This window comes from Carcharhinus amblyrhynchos, chromosome 9, assembly GCF_965287045.1.
Source record: "Carcharhinus amblyrhynchos chromosome 9, sCarAmb.v2.hapA, whole genome shotgun sequence".
Classification (NCBI taxonomy): domain Eukaryota; kingdom Metazoa; phylum Chordata; class Chondrichthyes; order Carcharhiniformes; family Carcharhinidae; genus Carcharhinus; species Carcharhinus amblyrhynchos.
The window spans coordinates 34,047,214-34,067,045 of NC_137332.1; the positions used below are offsets into that span (position 1 = coordinate 34,047,214).

The 19,832-nt window shown below is 39.1% G+C and overlaps 1 protein-coding gene across 4 annotated transcripts in view; it reads left to right on the top strand.

Moving 5' to 3' along the window:
• Nucleotides 1-19,832, top strand: part of mast2 (microtubule associated serine/threonine kinase 2) — a 405,638-nt gene that overhangs the window by 184,177 nt on the left and 201,629 nt on the right. The gene's annotated exons all lie outside the window — the stretch shown is intronic.

Below are 19,832 nucleotides of genomic sequence, written 5' to 3' on the forward strand. Positions count from 1 at the left end.
ATTAAGATGGGGCAGCAGAGATTTGGATTATTTCATGTTTACAGAGGGTGGAATCTGGGAGACCAGTCTCTTGTGCATTGGGACTGTGAAGCCTCGAGGTAACAAAGGCATGAGTGAAGGTTTGGCAGCGGCTGAGCTGAGATGGATGAAGTTGAACAATTGTACAGAGGTGGAGGAGGATGGTCTTGGAGAGTCATCAACATGAAAGCCCATTGAATTATTTTATTTAACAGTTTTCAAAAAGCAAATAAACATAACTTAGTCACTGACCATTTTCCAATGTATATACGAGGCACAAGGAATTTATATCAAAAATCACTGTGACCTGCTTTGGCAAATTAATATGAACAGGGAAAAGCTTCTTTGGGTTGGGAAGTTGGTGATGGGAGGCAGTTAGTTTTAAATTATTACAAAGTGACTTGGAAGGGGAGGTATGAGTAATTTATTTTTATAGAGACTCGTTGGAGCATGGATTATTTGTCAATAAGAAGTGGTGAACAGGGCAGTAGAATTAATTTTGGATGCTGAGGAAAAGCAGCCAGCTTGGATACAATGGCTTCCCGCTGTGCTGTAAATGTTTATGGTCCTACAACTAATCATCTTGTGCATACTGTGAACCTCCTTGCACTGCTTCAAAGGCAGAATGGATATATATTTCATAACTACTGTCAATGTTTGTTGTTTAGAGACAGTCTGTCAGATTGCGAATGCACAAGATATATTATTGAAACGAATCTCACTTATAATCCTCTCCGCTCATTAATATGTAACAATCTTTATTAAATACCTATTAATTCAGAATACATAAACCACAATTCTGAGTGAATCTGCTTTTACACTGGAATGTCCTAATTTTTCTGGATTTTTTTGTGTACGTATTTCTGAAAAAAATTCTAAAACGGGCGAGTTTGGGTGAATAGCTGAAAGAACTAGTTGTATTTTTAATCGTTCTTTTTCCATTTATGGACGTTTGTTGACATAAAACATTGCTTCATTTTCAAAGCCAACGGGGAGACTTTGGTTCTGCACACTCTTGTCTGCAGGAATGGTGCCGCAAGCACAAAACCCAGAAAGCACAATTTGCACCTCCTGAGTTTGAGTTCCGATCTTGCAGGCTGCTTGCTGGCGGAGTGGCATGAAACATGCCACGGGACCCCAGGAAACTCATTTTAATACATTAGCTTGTCATTAGTGAGCACTCCCTCCAGGATCTCTCCCCTCGTCAGAAAAATAATTAGTGGCATGACATCACACAGGTGCCATTTACATCAGGTTCATCTAGATTTGAATCTGTCATGGGGTTCTCCCTGGGAGCGTAAAGGTGAGTGTGGCCCCTGGGGGAGAGAGACAATGGTCTCTCTCCCCCAGGGGCCAGGGAATGGTCCTGCCCCTTGACACAGGTTGTGGCACTGCCAGGATGACACCATTCCCATCACAGCTGGCAGTGCCAACCTGTGCCAAGGGGCTTCCCCCACTGGGAGCCTTGTGGGAGAGAGGAATTCATTCAGATTTGGTTGTGGACACAAGAGCAGGGGATGCCCATGATGGCCATTGGTTCTGACAGTGGGGAGGTAGGGAGAAGAGGGGAGCCTCTGAGATCTCGGCTGTGGGAGGGGGAGGTTTATTTCCATTTTGATCGGACCGTCCGTTAAATATAGCGCACAATCTCAGTGCAGCTGGCTGCTGTGTTGAATCATGCAGCCCAGCATGATGGTGTGAAACCCTTAATTTTTTAAGGTATTGAAGATCTGGAAAGAAAACCAGTCTGTCTCTCTGGAGAGAAACATGCTGATTTTCTGGCCAAAAGCAATGCACTTTTCATCTTTTCATAAGATTGGCCCCAATTTTTCTGTTCTCTGTAGGCTAGTATGCATGTGGCCACTACGAATGCTCAAGTAAATCATCCAAAATCCTCTTTTTTTTTTACTATTTGTTTTAATCTGAACATTGGTAACTAATCAATCTATTCATCTTAATATCAACTTCAAGTGTGTTACATGAATTGATTTAATGCATTTCAGAATCCATTTTCCAACTTTTATTCTAATTATTTAAAATATCATTATTTAAATTAATTATTTAAAATATCAACTTCCATGACCTAAGTGTTGTTTGAACTTCTATCAGTAGTATGTTTGTTAAGTAGGTTAACTTTTAATGATGGCCTCGGGAGCCATGAATAGTTTATCCTTTGCTGACATTAAATGTGCAGAACCCAATCCATCCCTCCTGTAGATCTTGCGTACTGTAATGACACAAGCTGTTCCCTTTTTATCTTTTGCTAATTTTACTTGTTTAACAAATGTTGTAAATACATTTTTATCAAATTATATATTTCATAATTTTAATGTTGCCCTTTTGTTTTGGTAGCATTCACTTACTTAATTGACTCTGAATGATTATTAGTTAAGAAGTTTGTAACACTCTACCTGAACATTCAGATGATGTGATGTTTTTCCAGACACTTGGACAATTCTGGACTTGAGATTAATGTTTTTTTTCAAGAGACCAAGAGATTTAGTAATTTTAGTGTTTTGATTTTGACCCCACCCCTTCTTCACCTACTCCTGGCTGTTTTGTCCTTGTAGTATTATGTGCTATTCCATATTTCACTGGATGGGCCAATCAAGGAAAAGTGACTTGGGCTGTTCAGTGTGACTCACTCTCTGATTTCTGATCACTTTGAAGTAAAGCACCTGAAATCACATTGACACTATCAGATAGCGTGACCATGCTGCAAGCCCACTTCTAAGGAAACTGCCTGTGAATGATATTGAACTATTTGATGGCACGTTTGATTTGGTGACTCTGCATATTGCTGCTGCTTTAATTAGTAATAAAGCATGTTTGGATGCTGTTGAATCAGACCATAATCACGTTAGCATGTGACTGTACATTTCTGTAAGAACACTGTTGCTCCATAATAGCTTTCAGGAATTCTTAAGTTGACCCTGAACTTTAGTTTTATGATATGATTTTCATAGATTAATTTGCTGTAGGCTTTTTTGAGACCTTGGGCTGCACAATAAAGTTCAGACTTTCCTACATCCTCTGAAATGCCACTCTGTTCATGGGCAATTACACTTGGGCACTAAATGCTTGCCCAGCCAGTGATGTCCACATCCCTTAATTAATCTTAAAAAAAAGGTGGGCAATCATGTGCAACTAGAGATCACACAGAAGACATTTACAATCTCTGCTGAATTTGTTTTAATGTGGAGATGCTGATGTTGGGTTGGGATGGGCACAGTAAGAAGCCTCACAACACCAGGTTAAAGTCCAGCAGGTTTATTTGGAATCATGAGTTTTCGGAGCGCTGCTCCTTCATCAGGTGAGCGGAAAGGTAGATTTCACAAACACAACATATGTAGACAAAGACACAATTGCAAGATAATGGCTGGAATGTGAGTCTTAACAGGTTGTTGAGTCTTTACAGCTACAGACAATGTGAGTGGAGAGAAGGATAATCTCAGGCTAAAGAGGTGTGAATTGTCTCAAGCCAGGTCAGTTAGTAGGATTTTGCAAGCCCGGGCCAAATGGTGTAGTGTGACATGAATCCAAGATCCCACTTGAGGCTGTCCTCACGAGTGCGGAACTTGGCTATCAGTTTCTACTCGGCGATTCTGCACTGTCATGCGTCTTGAAGGTTGGCCTTGGAGAACACTTACCCGAAGATTGGAACTTGAATGCCCTTGACTGCTGAAGTATTCCCCGACTGGAAGGGAACATTCCTGCCTGGCGATTGTCATGTGGTGTCCATTCAGCCATTGTTGTAGTATCTGTGTTTTTTTTTTAAGAAGACAGGTTATGTGCATTCATTTTCAGCACTGTGATGTGTGTCAGCTCTCACATTGATTGAGGGTACCAATTGAGTTATAGCAGCAACATTGTCAAGTATTTACTGTATAGCTAATCTCATGTGATAGACAGGAATAAATTATGGAATGCTGAATTTTCCAAATTTAAGATATCACTCATGCCAAAGAAATAAATTGAATTATTAAGTCAGTTACAAATGCAGCAGTGACGTAATACTGATTAAATTGGCGTGTTCTCTCTCACTGAGGCTGTTGAACAATGTCGAAAGAATATTGATGTCTTCCATTGTGCAGATTGCATCTGTATGTGCATGTCCAACCTGCCACAGAGGCTAATTTCATTTCCTTCTCTTCAATTAATTTTCCATCCAGTGGATAAGCTTGCTGTTTCATTCAATGCTTTGAGATCTTCTACAGTGTGGTTGGCTGCCGCTGGCAATCTTTTAACCCTACACTATTCCATGTGGTATTATTTAACCAGTTATGTTAAGTTTGATACAAATATTACAAATCATTTTAAATTTTCACCCAAATCCTCCTCCTCTTCTGTAAGGAAGCCTCCCATTGCTCATTGACTATTTTACAAACATACGGAAAAGGCCATTCAGCCTCTCAAATTTGCTCTGTCATCGAATAAGATCATGGCTGATCTGACAGTAACTGCAAATCTGCAACCCCTACCCCCAAAAATCTTTCACCCTGCCCCTTGCTTACAAAGAATCTTTCCACCTCTGCCTTAAAAATATTCAAAGACTCTGCTCCCACCACCTTTTCGGGAAGAGAGCTCCAAAGTTTCTCAAACTTGAGTGAAAATAATTTAGCCTCATCTCCATTTTAAATGGGTGACCCATTATTTTTAAGGAATGGCTCTTAGTTCTTGATTTATCCACAAGAGGAAACATCTTCTCCACATTCACCTGTCAAAGACCCCTTAGGATCTTGCCTATTTCAGTCAAGTCACCTCTTGCTGTTCTAAATTCCAGCAGATTCAAGCCTAATCTTTCCAATATCCTCATCAGGCAACCTACTTATTCCAGGTATTATTCTGACAATGTTTGATTCCAATCTGGGCCAGAATTTTGAGTTCACTGGAATTAACTTCTCTCTCCTCCAGTTGAGTATTTTTTACATTTGATTGTTCTTTGTCCTCCTCCATAACTACTCTTAACCCAGCAATATTGTGATCACTATGTCCCAAATTATTTCTCACTGAAATAACTTCACTTGCCCCACTTCATGCCCCTAGAACAAAATCCAGACACTACTTTGTTCCTCTGGGCTGGAAGTACATTGGTCAAGAAAAGTCTTGTTTGATCAGTTCAGGAATTCCCCCTTCCTATTCTCTTTGAACTATTATTTTCCTTGTTAGAACATAGAACACTACGGCACAAACAGGGCCTTCGGCCCAGAAGTTGCGCCGATCACATCCATACCTAGCAAGCCATAGAACTATCTATAACTCCCAATCCCATTAAATCCCATATACTCATCCAGAAATCTTTTAAAAGACCCCAGCGAGTTCGCCTCTACCACCACTGACGACAGCCGATTCCACTCACTCACCACCCTCTGAGTGAAAAACTTATCCCTCACATCTCCTCTGTACTTGCTTCCCAGCACCTTAAACTTGTGTCCTCTCGTAGCGACCATTTCAGCCCTGGGAAATAGCCTCTGAGAATCCACCCTATCTATTCCTCTCAACGTTTTATAAACCTCTATCAGGTCACCTCTCAATCTTCGTCTCTCCATGGAGAAGAGACCTAGCTCCCTCAACCTATCTTCATAAGGCATGCCTCCCAATCCAGGCAACATCCTTGTAAATCTCCTCTGCACCCTCTCAATAGCCTCCATATCCTTCCTGTAGTGAGGCGACCAGAATTGCGCACAGTACTCCAAGTGGGGTCTGACAAGGGTCTTATAAAGTTGCAGCATTACCTCCCGACTCCTAAACTCAATCCCTCGATTAATGAAGGCCTTTCTAGTTTACTCTTTCTAGTTTAATAATATCCTTTCTATAACAGGGTGGCCAGAACTGTACACAGTGTTCTAAGTGTCTTGTACAACTTGAACAAGACCTCCCAATTCCTGTATTCGATGTTCTGACCAATTAAACCAAGCATACAGAATGCTTTCTTGTTTATGACAGTATAATTCTTCTTGTTTATGACAGTATAACTGAAGTTTCCCATTGTTACCACTTTACATTTGTTGCATCTTTCTGCAATTTGCCTGAACATTTGTTCTGTTATCTCTTTCCCACCTCCTTTGATGGTTTTTAGCAGTGTAATAGCTCTTCCAGCCCGTATTTCAAACCAAATAGCTTTGAACCCTCAAGTGCATTATCCCTTTCTTGGGGTAATATTGGCACCCCCTTCTTTTCTCATTCTTTCCTAGCTTTCTTGAATATATTGTAGCCAGGGATGATCGATGCCCATTTTTTCCCTTGTTTGAATCGAGCCATCTGGTCCCTTGAGCCTGCTCTGCCATTCAACAAGATCATGCCTGATCTTTACATGGACTCAGCTCCACTGACTTGCCCACTCACCATAACCCTTGATTCCTTTACTGTTCAAAAATCTATCTAACTTTGCCTTAAAAACATTCAATGAGGTGGCCTCAACTGCTTCACTGGGCAGGGAATTCCACGGATTCACAATCCTTTATGTGATGAAGTTCTCCTCAACTCAGTCTAAATCTACTCCCTCCTTATTTTGAAGCTATGCTCCTTACTTCTAGTTTCACTCGCTAGTGCAAACAAATTCCTTGCATCTATCTTATCTATTCCCTTCATAATTTTGTGTGTTTTTATAAGATCTCCCCCACCGCCATTCTAAATTTTAATGAATATAGTCCCAGTGTACTCAGTCATAAGGTCATAAAGGTTTACAGCACGGAAGCAGGCCTTTCGGCCCAACTTGTCCATGCTGCCTTTTTTAACCCGAAGCTAGTCCCAATTGCCCACATTTGGCCAATATCCCGCTTACCCATGTAACTGTCTGAATGCTTTTTAAAAGACAAGGTTGTACCCGCCTCTACTTCTGCCTCTGGCAGCTTGTTCCAGACACTCTCAACCCTCTGTGTGAAATCATTGCCCCTCTGGACCATTTTGTATCTCTCCCCTCTCACCTTAAACCTATGCCCTCTAGTTTTAGACTCCCTTACTTTTGGGAAAAGATATTGACCATCTAGCTGATCTATGCTCCTCATCATTTTATAGACCTCTGTAAGATCACTCCTGTGCTCCAGAGAAAAAAGTCCCAGTCTTTTCAGCTTCTCCTTATAACTCGAACCATCAAGTCCCGGTAGCATCTGAGTAAATCTTTTCTATACTCTTTCTAGTTTAATAATATCCTTTCTATAATAGGGTGGCCAGAACTGTACACAATGTTCTAAGTGTCTTGTACAACTTCAACAAGACCTCCCAATTCCTGTATTCAATGTTCTGACCAATTAAACCAAGCATACAGAATGCCTTCTTCATCACTACATCCACTTGTGACTCCACTTTCAAGGAGCTATGAACCTGTACCCCAGATCTCTCTGTACAATAACTCTCCCCACCACCCTACTGTTAACCGAGTAAGTCCTGCCCTGGTTCGATTGACCAAAATGCATCACCTCACGTTTACCTAAATTAAACTCCATCTGCCATTCGTCAGCCCGCTGGCTCAATTGATCAAGATCCCATTGCAATCTGAGATAACCTTCTTCATTATCTTGGTGTCATCTGCAAACTTGCTAATCATGCCTACTAAATTCTCATCCAAATCATAAATATAAATGACAAATAACAGTAGACCCAGCACCGATCCCTGAGGTGCGCCACTGGTCACAGGCCTCCAGTTTGAAAAACAAGCCTTGACAACCACCACCTAATTTCTGTCATCAAGCCAATTTTGTATCCATTTGGCAATCTCATCCGTCTGTCCTCATAAGCCAATCCCCTCAATTCCAGCTACCTTGGCCACAGTACTTCAGGTGTGGTCTCATCAGCACCTGATTTGGCTGCACCATAATCTCCCTGTTTTTAAACTCCATCTCTCTAGTAATAGCTAAAATTCCATTTGCCTTCTTAATTACCTGTTGCACCTGAAACCAACTTTTTGCGATTCATGCACAATGATACCAGGTCTCTCTGCGCAGTAGCATGCTGCAAATTTTACCATTTAAATAATAGTCTTGTTTGCTATTATTCCTACCAAAATGGATGCCCTCAGATTTAACAACGTTGTACTCCATCTGCCAGACCCTTGCCCATGCGCTTGAACTATCTATATCCTTTTATAGACTGTGTTCTCTGCACACCTTGCTCTACCACTCATCTTAGTATCATCTGCAAATTTTGACACACTACACTTGGTCCCCAATCCCAAATCATCTGTCTGAATTGTAAAAAGTTGTGGTTCCAACACCACTAAAGCACATCACTAGCCATTAATTGCCAACCATAAAAATATCCATTTATCCCTACTTTTTGCTTTCTGTTAGTTTACCAATCCTCTATCCATGCTAGTACATTACCCATAATGCTGTCTAACTTTATCTTATGCAGCAGTTTTTTGTTTGGCACCTTGTCAAATGCCTTCTGGAAATCTAGGTACACCACATCCACCTGCCTGATTCTGATACTGGAGAGATATACCTAACTGGGAGTACCGAACTCTAACATTGGGGAGATATGCCTGACTGGGAGTACTGTAGTCTACTGCTCCCATAATGTTCTCTAAGAATTCCAATAAATTAGTTAAACACGACCTGCCTTTCATGAACCCATGCTGTGTCTTCCCAATCCTCTGCGCAGTATCTATCTTATCTCAAAAACTTCATCTTTCTGATCCCTTCCCTACCAAATCCGTTTAAGCTATCCATATGTTGGCAATTACATTGTTCTATAAATACAAGTGATGATGTGGCATCAAGAGAGTAAAAGTCAAAGTCAGTTATGGACAGAAATCTATACCATGCACATATATGGTGCTTCATATCTCCTGAGGCAAACTGTTTTCAAACTAGGATGGCAACATCTGGTTCAATTTGTGGATGGTTCAACTTGATCCAAAACCACAACTGTTTTGCATTCTGCTCCCTATGCAGCTTTCTGCTGTGCCATACACACCTTGAGCAGAGAATATATTCAACATCAAAGCAAAAAGCAGCTCTTTGAATAACAAGACTTAGCTTTTGATTGTTGGAGTTCCAGAGAAACATCCTCCCAACAAAATAGTAATTACCATTCACCTGTCTATCCTCAGTGTAGAGCTAAATTAGTAATCTTATGCCAACAGATTAAAGTGACATATTCTCACCATACCATATCCAGATAGGCAACTAACTGCAGGTGGCTCGGTGAGCACTTCTACCAGTGGAAGCAATCAGGCTGTGTAGAGTTTGCAAATTTATTTTGGCAAAATTATCAGGAATGCAACCCTGCCTTGTCTGAAGATCCCCACCATGATAGGCACAATTTACTTTGTGTAGCATTAAGAAGTGGTTAACTGAACTGAACATAATGAAAAGCAATTGATCAGAGCGTCATTCTTATTATGCTGCTGAAAACCAACATGCTGAACTATTTCAGTACAACTATGAGCATGGTCTGCTCGTGTGAGGAACTGATCTTGTAATTCCTACCTGCAAACAATGGACAAATCTGACTCAATTGCTTCCTAATTGGCTTCTTCCCAATCAGCAAAATTATAGAAGGAACCATCAGTTGTGCCATCAAACAAAACCTAACCACAATAAACTACTCACTGATGTTCAAGTTTTGCTGTAACAACTAAACTCCAAACCTCATCCCAGATTTATTTCGAGTGAAGAAAAGACTAAATGCCGAGGAAAACTTTAAGTTGTTGTCCTCAACAACAACACAGCATTCGATCAAGTATGACCCCAAAAGACTTCACTAAATTGAGGTCACTGGGTCTTGGGATAACTCTACAATGGCTTGGAGCCGTACCTGACAAAAAGGAATATTGTAATGGTTGTTGCAGGTCAATCATTGAAACTCAGATTGCTGCCATGGGATGTTACTTGGGGAAATGCCCTCAGTCTAACAGTCTTCAGATTCTTCATCAATGATCTTCCCTCCATCATGAAATAAGAAGTTGGGCAAGATTCACTGCTGAAGATATTGTGACTCTTCAAATTCAAGAAAAAGGAGAATTCTTTGTGCTGGAAAAATCTGCATGTTGGAAACACCCACCCCACATTGGTAGCATGATTTCGTTATTAGATGAGTTACTGGCACTACATAAATAGGGAAAAATAGAAGGTGTGTTTCTCTCCTGTGGGTTGCATTTATTTTGTTTGAGGTTAAATATCTTCAATGGAAAGTCAAGTTTTTAAACTTATATATCCCTATCTTGAAATGAGTTTGAAACTGTGTGTGCTTTTCTATTTCTCATCGAATTAAATTATCAAAGCAAGTTGTGACTTGCTGAATGTTCTATTTTATTTTTAGTGCTGCCACCATCAGCAGTGTTTACTAAAGTGGAGAAACAGTGCCTGCTTAATTGCATTTAGTTTAGGCACCATGGTTTAATTTTGTTTGATTTGTAATCATTCTTGTGCTGACAAGTCCTGACAAGACATAATGCACTCACTTTAATTATTCCTGTCAGAATCCATAACAAAACAGTTGCTTTTAAAAAAAATTAACATAAGTTGTACTTTATAATTTTAAGTAAACGTTATGCAAACACAATGTAATACTTTTAACTTGGTATGAGAACAAATTGGTGTTAGTGACCATTGATACTATTTTGAATTTATAGCCTGCCATCAGGTTTTGCCTTGAAGCAGGTCTTATTAGATATGAAATGCTACGCCAGCTTTCTAAATAGTCTGCAAATAAAAGTATAAATATCTATAGAAATCAGAAACAAGGCTCTAATTGTGGGGATTGGAATCCTCAAATGGAGGCCTATGTACATGCAAAGGTGAGGTACCAAATTATTTTGTACTTTACTGTTTGCAACAATCTCCAATCATGCTGTACTTGGTAAAGAAGTGTCCATCTGTAATTGTTTTTATCTTTTCCCTCTTGTCTCATCCTACGTTCTAGTGTTTTGAAATTTCATTCTATTTCATCTCCCATTTTTCTGCCTTGCATTTGGACTGAACTAAGGGAAACACAAAGCTTTTGCAGAGGAATGCAGGTAGTTGTTCATGCCTGTGTTGAAGTTAAGTACAATATCTAAACAGGTTTTATTTCTAAATATATTTACATTATATGTGCATAAAGGGAACTATTACCAGACTGGATTTGATGTTTATTTCTTGGACTTGTTACCAAAAACATACCAAGATCTCAGTGCCAGAATAGACCGCTAAAAGATTGAGGTGTCAATCAGGAGTGGGACGTAAGATAAATTCAAAACGTTCCTGGCTAAGAAGCTTAAATAGATGCCAAAACGTCTCTATTAAAGCAAGTTAATGTTGATGATTATGAAGTTTTTAAATTACTGGAACCAATTTCTGGAATGGGTCAAAACAGAGCAGAAGACCATAATGCAAAAATTAGTCAGCACAAAACGAAGCTGATTATGTAAATTCATCTCATTAAACATTCCACTGCTGTACATCTTCTGATTAAAATCCTTTCAGTGTTTGCTTTGACCTCATACAGAAATTCAAAAGGTAGGAGGGCTTGCACACGCAAAGTTAGATTGTAGATTGTACTGAAGGGAATGGGAATATAGTGCGTAAATGTGATAGGAATTATTTGCTGACAAAACATAAAAATTAAGCAATTAACAACAATACCCAGGTCAACTAAGACAATCTATGCCAGTGTTTATTCTCCATACGTGCAACTTTTCCCTGCAGTTACTTCACCTCACTCATCCTTGTATTCTTTTCTCTCTATTACCTTATCTAGTTTCCCCTGAAACACATCGATGCTATCCACTGCAAACACTCCTCAAACCTCACCTGAAATTGATAGTCAGTTTTATATTTTCAATATTTTTTAGATAAAGTTCCTCTGAAATACTTGTAGGATTTATTAGCAAAAGGATTAATTATCTCTCAAGTTTAAAAAAAAATCTCAAGTTGCTAGACACAGTCACACAGGGAAAGCTATGAGAAAACTACAGGTCTCAATTAAAGCAGACCAAGATAAGAATAAAGAAAAGGGAGGTCTCAGTCACACACCATACACAGAAGACTTCTGAATTATGCACAATCTGAGCTTGTCAGTATCTGTTCTACCAAAAGACCATGGGGCAGGGGAGTTGATATACCACTGGCGAGAAAGAAAACTTCATAATTGTGTGGAAAGAAGTGCTTGATGATCTAATTAGTTAGATATGCACAAGTTGTAATTGGACAACTATACCCTTAGTGCAGAAGAGGCCCTTTGGCCAATTGAGTCTGCACTGACACATTAGAAACACCTGAAATCCCACTTAATCCCATATGCCAGCACTTGGCCCACGGCCCTGAATGTTATGATGTGCCAAATGCTCATCCAGATACTTTTTAAAGGATTGAGGCAACCCACATCTCCCACCCTCCCAGGCAGCACATTCCAGACTGTTATTACCCTTTGGGTAAAAACACTTGTCCATCTGAGGCTGAAAAAGGGGAAAAATGGTGCGTCAACACCAAGCACCAAACTCCACCCATTCCTCTTCTGTTTGGCTGCTGCTGGCTGTGCTTTCCCCAAGTTTGGCATGTCAATGCCAGGAGAGGAAGAGCACAGCATCTATACCTGAACCTGGTGCATAGTCCAGTTCTCTGATTTAGTAAGGGACTAATGGAACGTCTGTTGAGTTGCTCATCGTAAGTTGTTTCATAATATATTCTCTCTAGCTGTGGTGAACTACCTTGGACCTTGAAGACTTTTGGCTAAGCACAGCTCAAAATCCAAGTTAGTTGAGGGAAGTTTTCATGTTAAAATAATCTTGCAAATTTCTAGTTCCAGTCGTTCCAGTGCAGGAAGAAACGTGTGATGTATACTTTTGGACACTTCGAAAAATGAAGTCTGTATGATATGTACTAACTCTAATTTTTTATGTAATGAGAGAGAAAATTGGATCGAACACTTCATACAATAAACTTTTTTTTTGGTTCTTTAATGGGATGAGTGTTGGTTGATTTATTATTGTCACGTATTGTTTTATAGTGAAAAGTATTGTTTCTTGTGCACTATACACACAAAGCATACCATTCTTAGAGTACATAGGGAAGATGAAAAGGAGAAGGTGCAGAACATAGTGTTACAGTCATAGTGGGGGTGTAGTGAAAGACCAACTTAATACAAGGTACGTTCATTCAAAATTCTGATGGCAGGAGGGAAGAAGCTGTTCTTCAGTCAGTTGGTACATGATCTCAGACTTTTGTATCTTTTTCCGGATGGAAGAAGGTGGAAGAGACTCTGTCCGGGGTGTGTGGGGTCCTTGATTATGCTGGCTGCTTTTGAGGCAGCAGGAAGTGTAGATGGAGCCAATAGATGGACGGTGGTTTGCCTTTGTTGCACATGTATAATTGCCTTTGAGAACGTGATGGTGAGCTGTCTTCTTCAACCGCTGGAGACCGTAGGGTGTAGGTATACCCCTGGTACCATCAGGAAAGAGAGTTACAGGTTTTGCAACCCAGCAGCAGAGAATAAATGGAGGTATAGAACCCAAGTCAGAATGATATGTGGTTTGAAGGGGAACTTGTGTTCCCATGCACCTGCTTCTTGAGAGTTGTCAGAACTGCATTCACCCAGGCAAGTGGATGATGGCTGATGGCGACCTAATATTAGTGAGTGTAGAGGAGAGTTACTCAGGACAGAAGTCTCAGCCATTGATCTGTACTTGTAGCTACTGAATTTATTTACCTAGTCCAGTTAAGTTTTTGTAATCAATGGTCGCCCTTTGGCTGTTTATAGTAGGCAATTCAGTGATGCTAATGCCAGAATCTTCCCTTGAAGATCAATTATTGGTGATGGCCATTAGCCTAGCACTTGTATGAACATAAGAATATGGATAGGATCAGGTATAGGTACACACATTACTTGCCACTTAGCATCTCAAGCCCAAATACTTTCCAACCCTTGCTGCATTCAAGGACTGCTTCAGCATCTGGAGAATCTTAAATAAGACTCAACACTGCAAATATTATATCCACTTCTGACCCTTTGATGGTGGGAAGGATGTTGATAAAGTAGAAGAAGAGAGTTCGGCTTTGGACACTCACCTGAGATACATGGCTGATACAAGACTCCATGAGTTTAAGTTTATTTATTAGTGTCACAAGTAGGCTTACATTAGCATTGCAGTGATGTTCCTGTGAAAATCTCCTAGTTGCCACATTCCAGTACCTATTCGGGTACGCTGAGGGAGAATTTAGCATGGCCAGTGCACCCAACCAGCACGTCTTGTGGGAGGAAATTGGAGCACCCGGACGAAACTCATGGAGACATGGGGAGAGAATGCAGATTCTGCACAGACAGTGACCCAGTTGGGAATCTAACCTGGTTGCTGGTGTGGTGAGGCAGCACTGTGCCATTGTGCTGCCTGAAGTGTAGAAAATGAAATCCTCAATGTATTCCTACAGCTTCGAACCCACTTAAAGTACAGAAGTGCGATTTAAAGATATAGTGAAAATGATTTTACTATGAAAGCTAAGTGTAACATTTTTAATGGCCGCAAGGAACAGTCTCCTGCAACAACAGTTCAGCATCAAACCTTAACATTGATTCTATAGAACAGTAGTCTCCAAACTCCAATCCGGATGTGGCCTGCAGGCCTTGGTTTGGAGACCCCTGCTGTAGAATACCACTGCACTTGCATAACTCAGGATTTGTGTTAAAACATACCTACCTGAAAAAGAATTATCAAAATGAAAATATTTCTCTGTGCTCTGTATAAATACAAATGACACCGACCCAGTGTAGACATTGCACAAATTGTTGTTCAGATATAATGAACTCTTGCTTTTCTTCACTTGTAAATGTGCTTGGACTGCTGAATTTTGCTAAATTTACAAATACAGCCTGGACTATCTCATACCAGTATACCACTGACAATGATATTCTTTGTTCCTAATATCATGCAACAGGGGTATTTTATAGCAAAATGCAACTTGCCAATATGCTGCTCAAGCACAGTTCCACATCCCCATTTCTCTGTCAGTGATCATTTTTTTCTGAGGATGGAATGTGGACCTTGGTGGATGATGCTGCCACAAAGGATTCACTGTTGAGTCTGAATCTGCTGTTTACTTTGCATTCACACTCTGTTCCTTTATCAGCAGATAGTGAGTAAGATTAGAAACCCAGACTTGTCTGTTTCTAAGTTTGCCATTAAGATCAGCTGAACTGAAACAAATCACACATTAAATCTAGAACATTTGTGGCATGTATAATTCAGTACTGCACAGTGTTTTTATCTCCTGAATCATCGTTGGGGAGAGGGGAGGGTTGTTGCTGGTTAATGTTGTTTTGTCCAGTCGATTGTAAAGTATACTCAAATTGGTTGTTTTAAGCTATGTGCTGAAGCAATGTTACTCTTTGCAGTGAAAACCGAATGAAATACTCACATTTAAACCCAGGTGCAAATATAAGTCCAAATCCTTTCCCTCAAAAAAGTGAATAAACAAAAGATCGTAGTTTATCAGCACAGGCCTCAAGAAGGATGCTTGCATTACTATTGTCTGCAATCATGTATTTACATGGATCAGCTTTTGAATTGGGGCCCACATCAATTATAAGACTCTTCTGATGGCTGTTATGTTATAGTTACTTCAAGCTAAAAATGGAACATTGTTCTGCAATAACATTATTGAGAGTGACATAAATCCTTTTGTGTATACCATTAAAAGGGTAATGTTTCTTAATTTGGTTAGAATTATCCTACAGTTATCTGGAAAATGTGAACTGTTTAATGAGTTGAATTTGCATCATCAGTCTATTAATCTGTTAATTAGCTTCTGCATCATGATTTCTGGCTCCCTTTTGGTTTTGTTTTGTTCCATTACCGAAATTGGTTCATGTAATGTTCGTACTTAACAGTAAATAATGTTCTGCGTGTGCTTCACCAAAAAATTTGAGTGTCTTGAACAGCTGCCTTATAGTTGACCAAACCTTTCCCCCATCACAGTTTGTAATGAAGTACAACAATTAGAAAGTTCAATAGCTTTATGTTGCAATCTATATAATTGTGATACTTCCTAGTTTACAGCTGTTATGATGCTTTTTTTCTCGAGTTGAGTCAGATGCCAAATAGATAAGTTTGTTTTACGCATCATTGCTATATACCTCTGCATGCAAATTCTACTCACCATGCCTTCAAAAATATTGCTTGTATTATGGCGCTTTCAATAAACTGTGCATGAGGGCATCAGTGCCTCCTGGGGGTATGATGACTTTGATGAAGGACTTGAGTTTCCTGCTCTCATTTATGACATCTGAACTCCCAGTGTGTTCCTGTCTCGTAACACCCTATGTATCCATTATCTCACATGAAATGAAGTACACATGAAGAATAGAGGGAGGTAATGTTGAAATTCTGGATGCCAAAACCACTCCCACATCCATGACAGAAATGAGCCGTGTCTTTTATTTCAGAAGAATGCAGTTTCAAAATTGGATCGCAATATTCATGAGCTAAAATTTTAAATGATATTGAAAGCTTAATCACGTGGAAAGCGTTCGCATAAAGCCCCAAATGGGATACAACAAAAATTCCAAGACCTGCAAACGCTGGAACTAGAGGTCAAATTAAGTCATGAGCTGCGCTAAAAATATTTAATTGTAATTTAAAAATTGTTGCTATGTCTATGGAATTGTGAAGTGGCATGCAAACATGGGTGGCAGCTCTAAAGGCCTGAGTTCTTTTCATTTCTGACAACTGTGGTGTGGGTACATTGTCTTTCTACCGATAAGCCTTGTCCTATGAGGTAAATGGATATTTTAAGTGATTCAACAGTGCAGGCTTGAATGTTCCACGCAATGAAACCTCTTGAGAAATGTGCTTCTTTGGTGGTGGTTAACAATTTTAATTTTTGAAAGGCACAACAATGAATGAATTTGCCAGATAACTTTAATTCTTAACACTTTGCTCCTCATTTTAGACTTTGCAAAAAGGTGTAGCTGTCCTAACTCTATTAAAATATGAACACGTCGTGGCTTTTTCCCCCTGGACTATACTATTGTAAAATTCATTAATTATAGCATCAAATTTAGCTGTGTTTCTGTAACGTATGTACAATCAATGTGCAATTAATCTGTTTGCTGATTTTTAACATAATGTTTTGGTAAGCACAAATGTCATATTGCTAAAATTATATACTGTAGATTGTAGTGTATAAAGTTGACCCATCATATAAGACCAGTTCTTGGTGTCAATATGAGTAGGCTTGTATTGGAATGTAAGTCGACCCCCACTTTTCAGCTAATAAATGCATGTTTAGGGCTATACTTTTGCTTAAGTTGGCCTCAACTTTTCAGTTCAGAAATGCATGTTGAACTCACCTTATCAGCTGGGCATGGGATCAAGCAGGCGATACAGGTCATGTTGCCAAGAAGGTGTGCTAGAGTTTAAGACAAGTGCACATAGAGCTGACTGCATATGACAACTTCTGAATAGAAATATGTCCTCCTATATCAACACGAGTGGTTCACATTTTATACTTGACGTATAAGTCAACCCCGTTTTTGGAAAGATTTCACAAAGCTTTGAAGTCGTCTTATATACTGCAATCTATGGTTATATAAATTATATAATAGAATTATGTAACTCCTGTTTTGGTCAGTGTTGGAAGGTAAATTTACAAAGAAATTGTCAATAGGGACAAGGTGAAGTATTAATTAATACACATTGCATAAGCAAGAGCTAAGATTACACACACGTAATAGATGAAAGCATTTAAGGGATTGAATTGCTGACCTTTAGATTGAGTGCTTGTGTGGCTTCCCAATATAATGTAGATAATGTACCTGACTTGACAGCTAAAGTGCACAGTTATCCAGATTATGAATGCTCAAATCTTGACACAGCACTCTTGGCTATTGGTTTCATTATTTCCAGAACAAGATGTGGACAACGTCATTGAAATATACTGCTGACAAGCCTCTGCTAAATGGCTTTCAGCTTCCAGTGTAAATGAAAAATGTTACCATCTGAAGAGCCTTAAACATTTTCAGGATCAGTTAATGATGATGATGAATTTGGAACTAAAGTAACAATAATCATGCATCATATTTGTTACCTGGGGGAAATATGTTGTGCTTCACAGAACAGATGAAAAATAAAATATATTAAAAGCCTAATGTCTCCTGTGATGCACCAGCTTAATTTGGCTTCCTTTTGGTTCAGTGTTCTGTTGTTGTTGGACAGGGAATGATGGAACACACTTCAGTCAAGATGTGATTTACATTTTCACTAATCTAGGTATATAATTGTAATTTAAGATGCTGAAACATTAAATTAGATGTTCAAATTTTTCACTTTTTATGCTCATTAGGCGAAGGGGTTTGGTACTTTCAGTGCTTTACATGCAATGTTAGCGCAAACATCAACTAGCACTGGTTTAAATTGTTAACAATTATATATGAGTTGACTGGCCTGCGTATGGGTTTTTGTATAGACATCATTGAGAATGCAACAAGGAAGATTTATTCTAAGAGCACCATTTGAGTAAATTTTATGGGAACTCTGGTTTTTACCACAGCTTTTGTTTTCTTAAGGCAAGGATTTTCATTTCTTTCTTATCTTTTAATAATTGGGGCTGTGAAATTAAAATATTAATGGAAACAAACTTTCTGCAAGCACATACGCATGATTCTGTTATAAGGAGTGAAGGTTTCTCCATGTTTGGAGCATGTTGTATGTCACAACTGAGACCAAGTGGTTTAAAACCAAATTGTTTGAAATAGAAGATGGAGCCTTCGGAGGGAATATCATGCCTCAGGACATGAAGTGCAAAGAAATTCTGGCCCTATGTTTGCTAATTCAAAACTAAGGCTGTACACACTATTAAGCAAAGAATAATTTTTCATTAAGCAGCACTGTTGAGGAATTAACAAAGGAACTGCGACTGTTGTGTTACTGACTTGCTGCTGAAATTATGCTGGTACATTCGTGAACATTTTGGACCAAACTGATAGCATTGTACAAAACTGAATCTGTAGCTTACGCATTGGCGCATGCAGAAAATGGAAAGACAGTATTTTACGACACAACTTTGGACTTTTAGTGAAGACAGTTATTAAAATGATTATTTTATTCTGTGCACTCATTAAATTAAAATATCTTTTTAAAAATCAGGAAACTGCCATTGCAGTTTTCCCCTTTGTTTTGCATGCACTCGCTACAATTCTCAGAACAAACTGGGTGTCTTATAAAATGGGAAAAGAGCACATTAACAAAGAGATCACTTTAGTTTATAGCAGTTTAAAGGAAAAATATATAAAATTGTGTCCATGTAATTGTTGCGTGAGTTTGCTACTCTATTGTCCTTTCTCACCCTGAGGTGTTAGATTAGTAGTAGTGTGCTCGCTGCCACCTAGTGTTACGTCCAGTGAATTGGTGTGACATGCAAAGCTTTGCATATATCAAAACCATCTTTGCTCTTCAATGCTATTGTTCAGAATAATCCTTTTTAGAAAATGGATGAGTTCTTGCTGTATGCTATTAAAAATTATTCACAGAAATTACAAATTGAATTAACCATGCTAATGGTAGATTTGCGGCACTTTAAATGGAATACAAAATATTTTTAAGAAGTAAATTTAGATAATTTGTTCATTTTTGATTAATTTTCTCGCTGTCAATTTTTCAATGTTGAATTAAACGCTGTAGAGTTGAGGGTTTGCTTCAATCCACCCAACTGCTGAAAAAAAAGTAGGACGCATGAATGAATGGAGAAGTTAACCATAGTTAGACGTGAGTTTGTGGAATGCCGAATTCAACATTGATCTTGAGGTTGATATTGAAGCAAATTGGAGATAATGTGGCCTTATCAGGTTCTAATCCTTGTCCCAAACAATCATCTGGAAAAGTTTAAATTTCTCTTTTTTTG